Raw genomic sequence first — 15,374 nt, 5'->3', positions numbered from 1 at the left:
GTGTTGTTAGCAGGGAATTTTTCACAGTCTTTGCCTCGGTGTTCATACACAGATCCTCCTGCGCATGACACTCTCTTTTTGTTTGATATATTTAACCCGGGGGACTGAGAGTGTCTCTTGCCCTCTCTCTCTTATTGTTTTCAATCATCTATGACCGAAATAGACGAAATACCAAGAATCCTACCTTGGATTCTGAACTGAACGTCCGATGATTATTGCCAGATCGGCAACCAGGAAACGCGGCGTGACGAGGTCCTCTCTCACGCCAGAAGCAGCAAGACTCCAAACCAGAATAACACGCAAAGGAAAGCGTGCCCTGACCCCTAAAGTACTTCCTGCGATAGCAGGAAGGAATCATGGGAAATGTAGTTTGTTAGCAATGTAGGCGCAGAATGGGCGAATCCTGACAAGTAGGGCCTCTTTCATGTGGCTGTAGGACTTCAGTACTATGGATGGCAGGTCGAGTATGGTGTCTCTCCCCTTGATCAGGAACCAACCCCACAACTCAGCCCCCCAATCCTTCTCTGGGACTCGGTGGGAGGTCATAGCTACCTCATAGGCTTTAAACCATTGCTGGATGTCATTGTTTTTGTAGTACTCTTTTACCACATCCTTGGGGATGTAGACTTTAGGTTCCACCGGGGAAGGGGTCTCTCGGTTCCCCGGGGCCTGGTTTCCTCACTCCTCGCCTTGAGCTCGATCTCTTTTAGGCTGCATTCATGCTCCAGTTGAAGTTTCTTCCCTTCGTGTTCTCGTTGTAGCTTCTTTTCGTCCAACTCTCCTTGCAAGCGTAATTGTTCCACGGCGAACTTTTTTTCAGCTAATTTATGTTCTCCTTCTATCTTGAGCCTAGCTAGTTCTAGCTCGTGGCTTGGGCTCCTTTCTCGGTCCGTCAGTTCTTCCGGGGACAGGCCGCCCTCTGACGCGTTGCTTCGTATTGGGGTGCCGCTGCTCTCCCCCTGGAGGATTCCGGGTTCGTTTGGCCGCTCCATCTCTCCGCCGTCTCCTTCTGTTTGGAGGAGGGGGGCTCCAGACTCCACCCAAGCCTTCAAGGCTTTTTGGAAATCTTCCTTGGTGCACAACGCAGTTGTAGCGATTTTAAAGACTTTACAGAACTGCTTTAGGTCTCTGTGAGTGTACTCTTCCAACCGGTCCTCTTGGAACGTAGGACTTGCGTTGGTTCCAGTGGGACTCATGGTGGTTCTTTCTTCCGTCTTTTTCAGTCTTCGTTAGCTAGTGTGTCAGCCGCTCACTGTACGATCTCTAGATGTTGGCTCGGATCCCGTCGCTTGCCACCAATGTTAGCAGGGGCGATCCCAGGAGGGCCCAGAAGACGTCTTCCGACCACCCCGTGCCCCACCTCTCCTAGGAACGCTGCCGAGCACTGGCGGGAGAGCCTTCAGGGGAAGAGTCTAGTATCTAGGATCGCACGCACTGAGCTCTCACCACTCGACAAAGGGACACCACACGGTAGCTTACTGAAGAACAGGTTCTTTATCCAACAGGAGTATTAGGATCTTTATGATCTACACGTGGTCAAATATTTACATTCAGCTCGAAAGGTTCATAAAGTCTTGGTTGCAAGTGTGTGGGTAGCGGGGCAGTCTTGGTACCTAAGGTCAGTGCGAAGCGTATCCGGCGCACGGCTCTCAATCCTCGAGCAGGGGGATACGGTAAGGTCAAGAGTCCAGCCGGACCAGAATACTCTCCGAGCCGCGACCGAGTCAGCAGGGCTCGAGCAGGAATGAACAGAGGGTCCTTCGGTCTTTGGGGAGCAGCGATCCAATCAGCAGGGCTCCAGCCGATTTGTTCAGGTGTTCTCAGGGTTCAAGGGAGCCGCGACCACGTCAGCAGGGCTCAGATGTTACAAACAGATGTTCGTCTCTGCCAAGCCTAGGCCACGACGATGTCAGCAGGGCTCGCCAGATTCCAAAGTCAGGTAGCGTTCTTCTTCATGATCGTCGAGCCGCGACCAGGTCAGGGGGGCTCTCTTTGTCCAGGATTCAACTGCTGGAGAGTTCCAGAGCACCCCTTGTTATAGTACTGTTTCCCTTTGAAGTATGGAGCCCTCGCAGGCAGGGGTCTGGAGCCTGGGGGCTGCTTGTTGGGGTTTCCTGCCACCCGGCTCTTTGAGCCTTTAAAGTTGGGTCCGGGGGATTCCAGACACCCAGCAGGGCGTGGGGCCAGCCCTCAGGGAGGCCGGAGGGGCGATCAAAACCAGTCTTCCGAGGGGAGGCCAGAGGTGTGAACAAAACTGTTCCTCCCTATCTCGCTCACAGGAAGTCCTCTATCCCCCAGGCGGGCATGGCGTGTCTAGGGCCTAGGTTTCGCTGGGGCCGGGGTCGACCATTTTAGGGACGGGGGCATGGTTACCAGAGGCATTCCGGTGTGATGGGGTGTAGGGGCGTCCCGCACCGGGAGGATAGATGGCGGGTACGGGGAAAGCTCGTCCTTTCTGTGGGGTCATGGAGGGAGTGGATCGGACAAGGGTTGTTACGACCAGGGGTTTTGGGCGGTGCACGGGTTATTGTCGGGGCGCTATAGGTCAGGGAGGACCACGCCACGAGGCCAGGTCTAACACGCTACATCTGGGTAATATACTTTTGACTTATTTTTCTAAACTGTCATGCTAATAAATGAATGTTTTGAATTTAACTTTTCTTACAGGATTATTAATGCATAACTGAATTATTCTTTCAAGTAAAACATAGAGATCATGCTAGGAGATTAAATCTCTAAATAAAAAATTAAATGAATGGAGAATTAAACAGGTCTTGTTGTCCTTCAGTTAACTTTTACTAGCTGATCCATCAAAAATGAATAGTGGGGTGTTTTAAATATTTCCTTCAGGAAAAACCATGGTATTGGAATTAAAACTGCAGGTGTAACTAATGAATACATCTTAAGTTTAGGCACTCCGCTATAGCCCTGCGGCTCCCCTTTTGGCCTTCACTGAATCCTCGGAGCAGAATAAATGTGTGAATGAACGAATGGTAGAAGTTATGGGCCCATTTGTGAGAAATTAGTGAATAGCTCCGCAGGTTAAGTAATGGGTTATAAAGAATGTTTGGAGCCGTGCTGCACCATCAGCATACACATTGTTCTATAATATGGAAATTAAGTGCAATAATTCCTCTTCTAGAACTTGAAGGCCAAAACATTGACTCTTGACAATGATGACTCAGCCCTTCTTCCTTCTGTGGTAGATAAAATGAGTGCTACTTTGTTGGGTAATAAACCCTATTGACAAAAGTGAATAGATCTTGAGGAATACACTGAAAAATTAAGCCTTTTTCCCTGCACCTGTGGGCAATAATTGCAGTTAATTACCCTCCCAGTAGTTATGGACCAGATCCAAAGGCAAGAGTGCATAAATAGTGGATTGGGGTAATTAACAGCTGCTGTTTCTCTGAAAGTAAGGGCAATAAGACTAATAATATCCCACACCCCTCAAAAATTGAGAGTGCTGCTGGAACACTTATTTACCTGACATAAAAAAGCTCCATTGTCGCACAGTGCTTCCGCAGCCTCTTCTAAATGTAAACAGGCTTCTTCTGGAAGGCTGAGGGATAGCCATGGAAGAATGGAGCCATTTTTAGGTTATCGCATTCGTAAACTCTTGCGAGATATTTTCGTACCTTACAGTGGCCTTATAGGCCGCCTCTTTCTTACCATTGGTTGGCTTCATTGTCACTCTTATTTGCTTGCTCTTTATTCATTAGCTTCCATAGGCTGTCCTTTCTCTTTGTGTGTTTGTCTCAAAGCATGAACGTATTACTGTGCCATTCCATTACTCACATTTTCTTTTTGTTTAAGAACTCTATAAGAGTGTGTGTATGTTTCAGCTGTCTCGCTTGTGTACTTCTTCCCTCTCCATGTAGCTCACCCATTGACCTCCACTCAGCTCCTTTTACATGTGTGTGGCCCCATCACATCTCACCTTTCCTATCCTGCACCCACTTCATTCCCTGCCATCGTCCCTCTGTGGTGTCTTGTTCCCCAAACTCACACATTTGTTTGCACACGCCGGTGGGGGAGAGGACAGGAGAGAAAGCGGATGGACATCACGTAACTAAATATATATATATATATATATATATATATATATATATATATATATATATATATATATATATATATATATATATATATATATATATATATATATATATATATATATATATATATATATATATATATATATATATATTTCAAATCTACGATGTGGCCAGTTCTAGTTAGTTTTTTTAAATACCCATTAGCACTGGCCACTACATATCATTTAAAAAAAAAAAGTTTAGCCTTTCTGCACAACGGCAGCGCTGCTGTACAGCTTGGCTGCAAATCGTTGCCAAAGCTAATAGATCTCATAAATGAGACCTATTAACTTTGCAATTGGTTGTTGTTTTCTATCTCTTCAGGTAAGAGGTTGCTTCTGCTCCAACACTGCTTCCATGGTCCACAGCACACCAGAAGGGTTTTGGGAGCAGGCAACATGCCCCCTATGCAAGCCTGTATCAATAACTGCAACTGGAGCATTCTAATTAGCTGCCCAGCTTCCATTGTTCATTCCAAGATGCCTTGCATTTGAATTGTTGCCTTATCATGATATTTGACAGAATTTCACTGGCTGCATTTTCTCAGTGGTATCTTAAAATATTAAGCAACATTCTTGAAAAAATCAAAAACACTGAGGCTTTCACAGGGCATACACAAAGATATCACTTTTAATTTATATAGTCCATTGCTGCCACTAATTTGGCTTTATAGCATTTTGTTGGCCTTGTACACTGTAGAGAGAGTTGCAGTGTGCATGCCTGATTGTCTTATTCCATTGTGTGCACGCAGGATCTTGAATGGAAGGTTGTCTTGACACATTTCAGCTGGAGCTTGTGTGTGGGTTTAGTAAAGAACATGGTTTGTGGTGTGGCCTACGGGGGACAGTGGTGTTGTGTGTGAGGTTCTGAGGTGTGCACCAAACTTGTTCCACTATCCAGATTTTGCACATATGCAAATATGTGTCAAAAGAGAAGTAAGAAAAGGGGGAAAACTCACACTAATGGATGCTTAAGTTAAATACAAGCAAGTGATTGCATGCGTGTTGGATGTTTGGCTTTTGACATGGGAGAACTAGGTCCAGGCCGCCAAACATCAGAGGGGCGAAAATAACAGTTTGAATACAGGAATGCTCCCTACCTTGGCTCCAGTGATTCGGCTTGAGGTGTTTTTAATTGTTTTTCATGTGTTGCAGTCGCTGTTTTTAACACTATACATTGCCCTCCCATCTACGTCTCACTCCCTGCCGCAACACATCAACACCCCTCCCCTCCCCAACAAACAACTTGGAACCAGTCTGAGAGAGCTAAGTTGTGGGTGATTAAGGTGAGCTGGAGGATGTGCGAAGATGTGTTTTCAGAGGCAAATTGCTGTTTTGATATAGCCAGGAAGGACTGACATGTGAAAAGGTGATGCTGCCTCATTTTTTTATGTTTACCAGCAATAGCAAAGGCAGCACATTTCCTTCCGCCTTGGGCGCTATTGGAGCAAGGGCCGTCCCTGAGTACTTGCCTTGCAAATAGGAGCATGCTTGTGCAGTTCGGTTATGAGTTGCTATTTTTTAGGTCAAGCCTAGCGGCAGCATGCATGCGCTGCTCGCTCTGCGAGGCATGCTGTAGTAGAGTATGCACTAGAAGCCCCCGTCCACTCTCTTCTCATATTTTTTTATTGAATTGTGCCATTGTCCTTCGTAAACACTGGCTTCCCATTCATTATTAGGCTTGTTAGTCCCTTCTTGGTACTGCCTTGTCTGCATACGTTACCTCCCATAACAACTGGACCTTTTACTTGGCTCGTTACATGGTCTGCTTTATCTGGTGGGTGAACACTATTTTGTTTATTCACAACGACGGGGACAATGGCGGCTGCTCGGGTTCAAATTTTGTTTTTTAATTAAACTTTCATGTTGAGCACGACGTCCGCTTCAGGGACACCATGTTGGGTTTCATTTTATTTTTAAAACTTCCATACTGAGCGTGGTGCTTGCTTCAGGAACCCCGTGCTGTTTGTTTGTTTTTCTAATTTCAAAACTGAGCACGGCGCCCACTTCAGGCACACTGCGCTCTGTTTGCTTATTTGTTTTTTTAACTTTAGCACTGAGCGCGGCACCCACTTCAGGGACACCACGCTCTGTGTGTGTATTTTTGGGGGCGCCCGCTTCAGGGACACCATGCTCTGTCTCTTTTACTTTAATAGTGAGTGCAGTGCCCGCATAACAGACATTGCGCACTGCAATAGGTATCGCTTTTGCAAAAGTTTAAACTATTGCTATTGTAAATGACAATGCCTTTTAATATTATAAAAGGTATTGCCATTTACAATGCCAATAGTTCAAAATCAAGCAATTGCGAGACCTATTGCATTGTAAATGCTTGTTATTTGTTTTTTTGCAGTTGCATAGAACGCAAACTCGAACCGAAGGTATTGGAGAGCTTTACATGAGCACCAATTGCACATAACACATTCATTAAATGTTCTTTACTTAGGAACGAGGAGATTAAGTGATTTGTCCAGAATCACACCATGTTGAGCCAAGGATGACAATCGAACCTGGTTCCAACAGTTGGAAGGATTACTCCAGTGAGTAAGCGAGTGAGTGCAAGCTGTGGTCTATATGTATGAACAATTTTAAGAACGTGTAAAGAATGGAATTAGGAAGAAAACAGTAAAAAAAATCTAATGTGGGAACACTGGGCATGTTCCAGTGATTTTACATGCCCCCCTGGGATACTCTGAACCCAATGCCCCATGTTGCATTGTTGGGTTTTTTAGGGCTTCTAGTGAATATGCACAAGTGCACAGTCACACAGGTGTCTGTCTTGCATTGTGTGCTTCCTCCTGAGTTGTGTCAGATTCGTCCAACTCAGAGTGTTGGGTGCTCTAATACGGGGAGGCACTGTCTGTTACTCTTGAAATAATGAAGCACCCAGAGAGCTATGGATTTCCCATGACTTGTAGTCAAGTGTTTACGGCAAAAAGCGGTGTAGCTCAAGAGCGGGAGAGTGCTAGACCACCATCTACAGCAGGGGTACTCATAGTACGGCCCGCGGGCCAGTGGCGGCCCGGCAAGCCTTCCCCGGCGGCCCGCGGACCTTTCAGACATCGTACCCGAGTTTTTTTTTTTTTTTTTTTTTTTTTTTTTTTAAAGGCTGCCTGCAACCAGAGCTGATTCCGAGACTCTGCTGCCTGTGGGGGCCGGGCGATTTCCGCCATAGTCAGAGTGGGGCTGCAGGGGCGCTGAGAGGTGAAAATAGCCTCATTAACATACGAATGGTCTTTTAAAGACCTGTGAAATGCTTGGGTGTGGCTGTGTGCGCGCGCCTGGAAGCTGTCACAGCCCGGGGCTATCGATGGCTTCGCTTGCCCCGGGCTCCCGCTTTGATATGCTAATCCGCCCGAGTCCAAAACTCTGCAGAGATCGTGTTAATGTTGCTCATTCCGAGCCCGGCCTCCCCGCAGCTGGTATGCACAGATCCAATTTCAAAAGAAATTAACGAGGGCGCATTCTCTGCTTTTTATGAGTCAAAAGTATGTTTGTTAGTATGTTTCCCTGTAAAGCGCTTCATCCGCAAAATCCCAAAGCGCTGTATTGGTAGTTGGTGTTATGTAATCTATTGATTGTCGACTTCTTATTGGCCCCAGAGAAATGAAAGGTCGAGGGGGTGCGCCAGAACTGGAACCGGTGGTTTGCAGGCTGCCCACAAGCCCTTGCAGCAGGTGCATTATTCAGAGCAGATTTACATGGTTCCTTTACATTCGAAGAAAGTGTAAACTGCCTTTAGCTAATAGTCTGGCCGTTTAATAATACTCCCTTGTTATTCTGCATGAAAACTCTGCCCCCTTTGGAGCTTATTTTGATAAAAAGATAACACGCTGATACTTGGCCCCTGTTGTTTGTGATGTGATGTCTGGATGGCAAACTCCAGCGAAAAAAAAAAAAATCAGAGAAGCTACGGTTTGGCTGCTTTTGTGATCACGCAGCCAGGCATCTTTCGATGCTTAAACAGCTCCGTCGCCCCTGGGCCAGGAAGAGAGGCCCCAACAGCCACGAGAGCGCAGAGAGTGAGAGCTAGAGGGAGGCAGAGACAGAGACAGAGAGAGAGAGAGAGAGAGAGAGAGAGAGAGAGAGAGAGAGAGAGAGAGAGAGAGAAAGAGAAAGAGGGAGAGAGAAAGAGAAAGAGGGAGAGAGAAAGAGAAAGAGAGAGAGAGAAAGAAAGAGAGAAAGAGAGAGAAAGAGAGGGAGAGAGAGAAAGAGAAAGAGAGAGAAAGAGAGAGAAAGAGAGGGAGAGAGAGGGAGAGAGAGGGAGAGAGAGGGAGAGAGAGGGAGAGAGAGAGAGGGAGAGAGAGGGGGGAGAGAGAGGGGGAGAGAGAGGGAGAGAGAGGGAGAGAGAGAGAGGGAGAGAGAGGGAGAGAGAGGGAGAGAGAGGGAGCGAGAGAGAGAGAGAGATGTGTATGCCGGGTATTGTAGCTCAATGGACGAAGGCGTCTGCTGCAGGGACCTGTGTTCAACCTCATGGTCAATCAGAGAAGCTACGGTTTGGCTGCTTTTGTGATCACGCAGCCAGGCATCTTTCGATGCTTAAACAGCTCCGTCGCCCCTGGGCCCGGAAGAGAGGCCCCAACAGCCACGAGAGCGCAGTGAGTGAGGGAGGGAGGCAGAGACAGACAGAGAGAGAGAGAGAGAAAGAGAGAAAGAGAGGTGTGTATGCCGGGTATTGTAGCTCAGTGGACGAAGGCGTCTGCTGCAGGGACCTGTGTTCAACCTCATGGTCGCAGTTTTTTTTTTTGTTTCTCTAGGCCCGCCCCCACCCCCACTGACCCTGCCCCCACCGGTGCGGCCCTCGGACACAAACCACACTGTAAATTTGGCCCCCGAGAGAAAGTTTGTGAGTACCCATGATCTACAGGATAGAATGAACTACTAACATCTTAAAATGGACAGCCTCAGAGCTCCAGAGTGCAAGAACTGAGAGCATGACACTACAGATATAACTTTTTTTTTTTTTTTTTTGAGTTTTATATAGCGCCAACTAGACCCAAGACATTGGGTATCAGAGAGCTTCACTTGAGCACCAATTTTGTTACGGATTAACACATTCTTTTTTGTTAGGCATGGGGAGATTAAGTGATTTGCTCAGAATCACAGATTGTTGAGCGTTGTTGCTGAGACTCAAATCCAGTTTCCCAGGTCTAAGCTCGACCGCTGGAAGAAATAGGTGAGCAAAAAGCTTCCTCCAGTGAGGTGGGCTTTATTTGACCTCTAATTGTTAACCCTTCAGTCCATCAACACACTTTCTAATGCTAATATCTCTAAAAGTACTGTATGAATTTAGCCTTAAACCAACCAAAGGCACTTTCCTTTGTAAAATTATAGTTTCATGCCAGTTCTGATTAGTTTCATTTCTGTAGGGCACTGCAAAAGTTTATATGGGACTTAAAATCAGAGCTGCTCCTTTTTCGGCTCCCCCATTCATGTGATTCCTCCTTAACAGATCTGTATGGCACTCAAAATATCAGTAGTACCCTAAACATGGTAATTATCTGGCAGGTATTGTGCAGATCTGAAAAACGGTGCCCAAATTATTAGCAAAGCAATGATATTCTGATCCCCTCTCCTCTGCTTTAACTCTGTCCTCCCTCATATGCAGGGATGGTTCCTCAACTCAGAGCCAGCAGGTGAAAAATAAAATGATATGAAATGATATGCTAGGATCACTTTATTTTTCATTTGCTGGCGTTTGCAGGGAGGGTTGGGCCGGGCCATGGGAGGCGGGGAGGAGGACTGGTTTGTGCACCTATAAGTGTGCATGTGTCAGGCTGGCCAAACTCACATGCGCACTTGGGTTTTGTATTGAACAGTTGGTTGGAGAAACAGTACAGACTCTCTGTCCTGAGTGGAGCATAAAACCAGCCTGCTCAGGCCAATCTCCCACTGCTCTCATAGCATGAGAGCAGCGGGGTGATTCTCTGCTGCTGTTCCATTGTCTGCTGGAACCAGGAAGCAGCAGAACAACAAGGCACGAGGAGCGAGTAAGTGTTATCTTTTTATTATTAGCCCCTCCTTGTGCTCCCCCGCACCCTCTCCACCCACTCACCCCCTCGTCATTGTGCCAGCCGCCACTGCCCATATGGATCTGCATGAAACTTGAGATTCCTGCACTGGGGTTACCTTGCGGACAGCCTGCTAAATTCCATGTAGATTGATTAAACGCCATCAAAGTTATTAGCACATGAAAACTTTTTTACATTTATGGGCTAATTTATTTTTATGTTGCCACACACCATTTCTTGACATGCTGTATTATATTGATATTACAGAGCCAAAAGAATATACATATTCCTCAGTGAACATTTGTCTTCAGTTTATGGTCAAACCACTAGTTCTAGGAACGGTGTGGGCTGGGTGCCATTCACATAACCATTATGAATAACTATCACTGATTCACATTACAGTGGTTTGTTTTTCGTTTCTCTTCTCTCCATAATATTGAAATGGTTTCGTAATAACAGAGAATTACTCATTTACAGCAAGACATTATCTTCTAGTACATTGGCTGTTTAAAAACCTTCAAAATATTTTTAATATTTATGCCACTTATTATACCCGATCTGCTGGTATGTATGCAAAGAGACGAGTCTCCCTGAACTCACTAGAATCTTCCAGACCATTCAAAATCTCCTCGATACTGAATTTGACCGAAACAGTACCAAACTGAAAAGATCTGCAGGAAAATATCACAATAAAACCAAACTCTGTGAAATGGCTACAATCCGCAAGCAATAGATGGAATAGATAACGTAATGAAACAGATAATCATAATGACCCTTCAGTTGATATTTTAGGGATTTCCTTTTTTTCGTTTATTAAAACAGATTCCCCTGCTATCTCTGTTGAGAACCAAAACCTCCCTTGTGAGTTAATTTCTTGGGTTTTCTAATGACACACAGAACCACCAGCCTGTAGCCTTGACCTATGTGCAGATTCCCAGTCCAGAGTATTCTTATCATTTATTAATGTTGTTGTTTTCAAAACAGCTTCCTCTGAGCACTCAGATGAAGAGAAGAATAACTGTTTCAGGACAGTTACAGTACAGGTGGATGTGAGGAAGTTCTCCTTACCTGACATTCTTCAATCGTAGTCATGCATTTTTAGGTCTAGCTTAGAGACAACTATATGTGTCTCAGCGGCCTCGTGTTTTCCAAAAAATGAATAAAACACATACATGTATGTACATACTACTTTGGTTCTGTCCTCTTCATTCATCGGGTCAAGTGTAAATCGCATTTTGCTTCAGTCCACCATTGCATGGGTTAAATAGGCCAGCTCTCTTCAGCCATCAGTTCTCTTCACTTTATGTGACATTTGTTTGTGAACCTGTACACATGCACTTAACAAGTAGTCATTCTGTACCACATCACTTAAAAGCAACTGTATGCTTTATTTCATGTTTCTTTAATTTCTTTCTGCGAAGGGACGTGTTTTACTTTATTTGCAAACATATGCTAGCCACCTCTAAGGGGTAGATTTTATTTGACTTTTTTTGTGGCTTTTCAACTTTGAATGCCTATTGCATGTTTGCAAAAGAAAAAGAAACAAGCATTTACAATGCAACGGTCTCACCTTTGCTAAAGTTAGAGCTATTGGCATTGTAAATGACAAACTTTATTTATGTGTTGGTTTTGAAAACAGATAAATAAATGGCATTGTCATTTACAATGCCAATAGCTCAATCTCTCGCAAATGCGACACCTATTGCATTTGCACACACACACACACAACCACACACACCCACACACACACACACACATAGCCACACACACAGAGCCACACACAAAACACACACACACACACACACACACACACCCAGCCACACACACACACAGAGCCACAGACACACAGAGCCACACACAGAGACTACTAAGGATGGGCATAAGTTTGCAAAGAGAACAAGAACACAAAACCTAGTAGCGAGGAGGAAGAAAAGGTGGTGGTATTGGATGGATTGAAAGTGATGACACATTAAAACAAGTCGACAGATGAAAACATAACTGCGAACAAAGTGAAATTAGCATAGTTGAAGTTGGAGTTCTGTTTTTATATTATACTAAGGAAAAGTCCTCCTTGGTACAAGATAAGTTTTCCTTTTAGAGATGAAAAGAAAACAGACTATGAGAAATAAGATTGGCACTTGTCAACCAAAGGCGAATGTAATGTGTCTTTATTTTGCGCTTTTTGACACTCATCTGTTATTTAATTGAGATGAACTTTTTAAACAATTTAATGAATAATGGATAGCAAAATCTTATTGAAAACATGTTTTAAACTTGAATATCAAAATAGATTATATATGCTTGCATCCAAACATTGGTATGTGTGTGTCACAGGTGCCTAGCCTGTGTTCAGGCTGTGGAGCTTGTCGGCAGTGAAGGAAGAGGCGACGCAAGGATGAATTAATGATTGCCACTGAAGCCTGGCGGTGTTACAGTCCATGCAGGCGGGGGCTGCCCCTGCCTCCACAGGAGAGGCCCCTCTCCCTACCTTAAGCGCATTATGGAGCCCTGGATGTTGCAGACGACGTTCTGCCCCACCCCACCACCCAGCAGGGTTATAAGTGCTGCTCCGTTGGCGACCTCTTTGTGCCTTAAATGCTATTAAGGCCCTCAGGCCCCGGCGCTCTCCTGCGCCCACAGACAATGCCCTATTCACGCTGACCTGGGCCTGGCGCGGCTTTCATATGTTAATAGGGGGCTTGTTTTGAAAGGGCTGGGATAGCAAGGGGGGTGTGGGGGTGTGGGGGTGTGGGTGGTGGGGGTGTGTGTGTGTGTGCTGTGTGTGGTGTGTGTGGTGTGTGTGTCTCTCTCCAGATGACCTCGGCCTCTGCTAAATTTGTATATTTCTTTTTTTTTTTAAATAGGCGCAAAGTATTTTGTTTTCTGCGGTACCACTGGCACACTGCCTACTGGCTTGTAGAGTATTATGCCATGTGAGGCCATCCTATTAGTGGCTGTATATCTGGACACGGTGGTCTGTACTTTGCAGATGGCCACCTTTACCGTGAGCATATACGCACAACCCCTGCACGTGCCCATTCCGTGGGTACCCAACAGCGACTCCCCGGCCTCTCCCCCCCTGAATGCCCGCATGCCATTCTTAAAATAAAGTCAGCCAACAATACCGGTTACTAGTGATGGTCGTTGTTGGCCGCAGTTTTATTAATATTAAAACACATACTGGTTATGCAATTTTCCATTTGCGAACTGTACCCATCAATCATACATGTCATATACAATCCATGACACCATCTTGTGAGAACAGGTGTCAGTCTTTTGTGTACTCCTCAGTTCGTAAATGGTACTGTACAAAACCAGTTCCTTGTCAGTCCATTGGTGTTCCAGTGGTTGGTCGCCCACGCCTTCTGCATGTCATGGAGGGGAGCTTTTCTCTCTGGAGTTAGGTCCCCAGCTCGCTACCATTTGCGCCCTACCATCCGGCTGGGTCTGGCCCGCGAGTGCCGTCTCCTCCTGCTACTCCCCTCCTTGGTGCGGCCACTTCACCCTGCCGTGCGGCATTCAAAAGTGAGTGGCCCTCCTCCTACACAACGCCCACCGGTGTGTTTCCTTAGGCAACCATTGTAGGATTTCCGCAAACGCCCCTGCCATTATCCAGCACTGCGACTTTGCTGTTCCTTAGGTGTGGGTGGGTGGGGCTGCAATTGTTGTTGTTGTTGCGCCGCTCTCCCAGCTCCTCGAAGAAGTTATGTCCTTGCTGGGAGAGGCGGCGACTTAAATCCCCTTGACCCCTCCATAGGGGCCTCAGGTGGACCCCCCTGATTGGGGGGTTCAAAACAAGCCAGGGTGACCATTGGCTGCCCTTTAGGGGCGCCCAGGTCACGGGTCACTTCCGGTCGGAGTGGGCTGGTGCGCACTCCGCTTCCGCTGGTTCCTGGGCGCTTTAAGGTGCCCAGAACCAGTTTCCCCACCGGTGGGCACCGCATGGGTTATGGCGCCGGCCTCTAAGCCTCCCCCCCTGCGGGGGGGTGCGGCGGCCTCTGCGATAACCCCTGCACGTGCCCATTCCGTGGGTACCCAACAGCGACTCCCCGGCCTCTTCCCCCCCGAATGCCCGCATGCCATTCTTAAAATAATGTCAGCCAACAATACCGGTTATTAGTGATGGTCGTTGTTGGCCGCAGTTTTATTAATATTAAAACACATACTGGGTATGCAATTTTCCATTTCCGAACTGTACCCATCAATCATACATGTCATATACAATCCATGACACCATCTTGTGAGAACAGATGTCAGTCTTTTGTGTACTCCTCTGTTCGTAAATGGCACTGTACAAAACCAGTTCCTTGTCAGTCCATTGGTGTTCCAGTGGTTAGTCGCCCACGCCTTCTGCGTGTCATGGAGGGGAGCTTTTCTCTCTGGAGTTAGGTCCCCAGCTCGCTACCATTTGCTCCCTGCAGTCCGGCCGGGTCTGGGCCGCGAGTGCCGTCTCCTCCTGCTACTCCCCTCCTTGGTGCGGCCACGTCACCCTACCGTGCGGCATTCAAAAGTGAGTGACCCTCCTCCTACACACCGCCCGCCGGTGTGTTTCCTTAGCCAACCATTGTAGGATTTCCGCCACGCCGCAGGGAGGCTCACGTCTTTCTGCGGCTCCCCCCCTGCCCCTGGTTCGTGGATTCTCGTGTTTTATATCAACTACTAGCACATGTTTTATACCCACCCCACACATTAACCCTTCTTAATTGATACCAACATCTATTCTAGAAGCTACATGTGGGGGTGATAATGCTGGAATCTGGGCAGAGGGATGTCAAATTGTTTACTGGAACATCGCGGGTCTGATTTTAAAGGTGTCAAATGGTATATGGTTGGACTTTGTAAAGAACTTCAAAATCCTTTGTTTCCTGGAGACATGGTCAGTGGAGGCTATTCATTTGGAAGGATATAGAACCTTTCATACTCCAGCAGTTCCATCTCCCCACGGGAGAGTGAAGGGTGGCCTTTGTATATACATCTCAAACTTGTCGAATTACGACAAATGTAATTTTTATGATGGTCCCTATTATCAAGTTATGTGCCTATCTTCTGATTCATTGCCAATGTTGATCATAGTTAATTTTTATAATAATGTTCCACCAATAGAGTTTGAAAGTATCCTGAGGTATTTGAAGAGTAGATTAGTATGGCTTCAGGACTCAATGAGTAAGGATGTAGTTATATTGTGGGGGGGAGATTTAATTGTTCATTATGCCGATATGCAGGAAAAGGGATCTGTGGTTTATCGCATGATGACAATGACGAAGAAG

The sequence above is a fragment of the Lissotriton vulgaris genome, chromosome 5 (assembly GCF_964263255.1).
Source record: "Lissotriton vulgaris chromosome 5, aLisVul1.2, whole genome shotgun sequence".
Lineage (NCBI taxonomy): Eukaryota > Metazoa > Chordata > Amphibia > Caudata > Salamandridae > Lissotriton > Lissotriton vulgaris.
Note: the sequence above shows the minus strand (reverse complement) of the source record.